Source organism: Cydia amplana, chromosome 1 (assembly GCF_948474715.1).
Source record: "Cydia amplana chromosome 1, ilCydAmpl1.1, whole genome shotgun sequence".
Classification (NCBI taxonomy): domain Eukaryota; kingdom Metazoa; phylum Arthropoda; class Insecta; order Lepidoptera; family Tortricidae; genus Cydia; species Cydia amplana.
In genome coordinates, this window is record NC_086069.1 from 17,004,201 (window position 1) to 17,007,703 (window position 3,503).

Below are 3,503 nucleotides of genomic sequence, written 5' to 3' on the forward strand. Positions count from 1 at the left end.
GGTTTAACTTTTGACCTAACATTGAAACAGTAGGTATTTTATCCCCATTTTAAAAATATTTTTTCATTCCAATTAATCTCAATTGTGATAGAAATACAGAAGATAAACGATTTCCACCGAATTAAATTCCATAATCAAAAACAACGCAAATATACAATGTTGACAGTAAAAGCATTTCTCCACTATTTGTGTAAAATCAATGTTCCAGAAACCAATACCTATTTAAGAACACGATATTATCCTTTGGATTTCTTTATTTATTGAATACTATATGTAAGTAACCCATCCCAAAGGTTTGAATGCCAGTGTCCACGCAATTCTAAATCTTATATTATTACGTTTCTCCTGTAAAACTTCACATTCTTACCTTTTTAGGGTTCCGTAGCCAAATGGCAAAAACGGAACCCTTATAGATTCGTCATGTCTGTCTGTCTGTCCGTCTGTCCGTCTGTCCGTCTGTCCGTCTGTCTGTCCGTCCGTATGTCACAGCCACTTTTCTCCGAAACTATAAGAACTATACTGTTGAAACTTGGTAAGTAGATGTATTCTGTGAACCGCATTAAGATTTTCACACAAAAATAGAAAAAAAACAATAAATTTTTGGGGTTCCCCATACTTCGAACTGAAACTCAAAAATTTTTTTTTCATCAAACCCATACGTGTGGGGTATCTATGGATAGGTCTTCAAAAATGATATTGAGGTTTCTAATATAATTTTTTTCTAAACTGAATAGTTTGCGCGAGAGACACTTCCAAAGTGGTAAAATGTGTGTCCCCCCCCCCCGTAACTTCTAAAATAAGAGAATGATAAAACTAAAAAAAATATATGATGTACATTACCATGTAAACTTCCACCGAAAATTGGTTTGAACGAGATCTAGTAAGTAGTTTTTTTTAATACGTCATAAATCGCCTAAACGGAACCCTTCATGGGCGAGTCCGACTCGCACTTGGCCGCTTTTTTTCTTTGACGGCATTTGTATTCTGTGGAGAGCAATGAACGCCATAGAATTTTGGATTAGATTCGAGTCGTTGGAAAAGTGCATGAGCTTGAATACACATGGCGTTCTTTACGGTTCGCCTTGCTTTGTTTTTTTCTTTTAACTTAACAAAGTTTTATACTTCAAACAAACATCTTCATCTAAAAGTTGTTACAATAGCTAAATGTTTACTCGTGATAGCTACAAAAATAACTCTTTTATACATATAATAAATACACTCTGAGAGAATATCACCTAGAAATATCTTTCCTTGCCAGCCCATGTATCACCAGGCTACGGTAAAGATGAGCCTTCTTTATAGGCCGACCTAACGAGAGCCTGCTAAACGGACCGTGAAGACCGTTCCACACAAATTTATATAATATAAGTTTATTTATGAATAGGCCCTTTCAGTTTGGTGTTTTTAGTGTTTTCTGATTGCTAGCGAGATATTTGTGTAGATATTTGAAAGATTGCTGTTTCTCCAAGACGTTATTTTTCTGGTACGCTCAAAATAACGACGAAACAAACATATTCATGTTTTTACATTGATTAGCTGCCCATATTACTTATCTTTTATAAAAACTGTTGCAAAAACTTAAATTAACTCGTTCACCTTTAAAAAAAAGTTTTAATAGATTAGAGCTTAAATTACCAAACTGTTAAGTTATCGTAGGTATATATTATAAGTTACAAATTCAATTAAAACTTTATCTTTGCATATTTTTATGTTTCACATTAAAATATGTTTGATCTTTGTGTAATTGTGTTACTCTTCTTTAACAAGGAGAAAGACTTGAGGTTTTACAATTTATTATATCTATAATTACAAAAAATAAATGTTTATGTAAGACGGAAAATAGATGACATAAAAAAGCGGCCAAGTGCGAGTCGGACTCGCCCATGAAGGGTTCCGTAATTTATGACGTATTATAAAAAAAACTACTTACTGGATCTCATTCAAACCAATTTTCGGTGGAAATTTGCATGGTAATGTACATCATATATTTTTTTTAGTTTTATCATTCTCTTATTTTAGAAGTTACAGGGGGGGGGGACACATTTTACCACTTGTGTGTGAAGTGTCTCTCGCGCAAACTATTCAGTTTAGAAAAAAATGATATTAGAAACCTCAATATCATTTTTGAAGACCTATCCATAGATACCCCACACGGGTTTGATGAAAAAAAATATTTTGAGTTTCAGTTCTAAGTATGGGGAAACCCCAAAATGTATTGTTTTTTTTTCTGACATACGGACGGACAGACGGACAGACAGACAGACAGACAGACATGACGAATCCATAAGGGTTCCCTTTTTTGCCATTTGGCTACGGAACCCTAAAAACGAACATCTTTTTTTCCAAGGAAATAATAGTTATTTGTATTACAAGGGGGCAAAGTGGTTGTTTAACCGCCCGTGCTAATATTAATACCCGAGCAGGCGAAAGATTCGAAAAATGGAATCTTGAGCGTTGCGAGGGTTTCAAAGTACGAGGGTTAAACAAAATTTGCCCCTGTGTGAAACACAACATTTTTCACCGCACCCACCCGAAGAAAATATTAACTGTAAGATATCAAACAAAATCAAACCAAATCAAAACCAAATCATTTAAAATCAAGATTTTTCTTAAATTTAGATTTAAAAGTCAATTTTTTTTTTTCAATCGAGTTTAAACTTCACATACTTAATTATTTTCAATTCATACCAAAATACATCTCAATTAAGTCACATTACAGATAATTTACAAGTCAGTTCTACCAGAAAACATAAGAAATAAATAAATAAATAAATAAATAAATATTATAGGACATTATTACACAAATTGACTAAGCCCCACGGTAAGCTCAAGAAAGCTTGTGTTGTGGGTACTCAGACAACGATATATATAATATACAAATACTTAAATACATAGAAAACAACCATGACTCAGGAACAAATATCTGTGCTCATCACACAAATAAATGCCCTTACTGGGATTCGAACCCAGGACCGCGGCTTCACAGGCAGGGTCACTACCCACTAGGCCAGACCGGTCGTCAAAAACTAACACTAGAAAATAACTAAATATTTGCATTTTGCCTCACATGTGAATAAAATGCAACTTTGCTATCAGTTTTTGAATAAGCAAGAGAGCCAAAACTTTTTCGAGTAGGTAACTATTGTAAAACAACTTCTCTCTATCAGATTAGTGAATGAAAATTTGTTTTCCAGGGAAATAACATTGCCTATACTGTAGGTAGTTGAAAGAGCTATCAGCAAAATTAAGTGTTTGGATTCCAATAAAATATACTTTATATCTTTATTTAAAAGTAATATAAATAAACGTTTATTGTCATACATATATCTGACTTAAATATTACAAATACGATTTCCTACAATCAAGAAGATGTTTAAAATTAAAATTAAATTTATATTTTCAAGAGGTAAACCAAACCAAAATTTATAGTGCTATTTTAAAAATATATATATTTTACATTAAATTATCTGATGTGGTTTTAGGACCATAGACGTGGGAGGTGT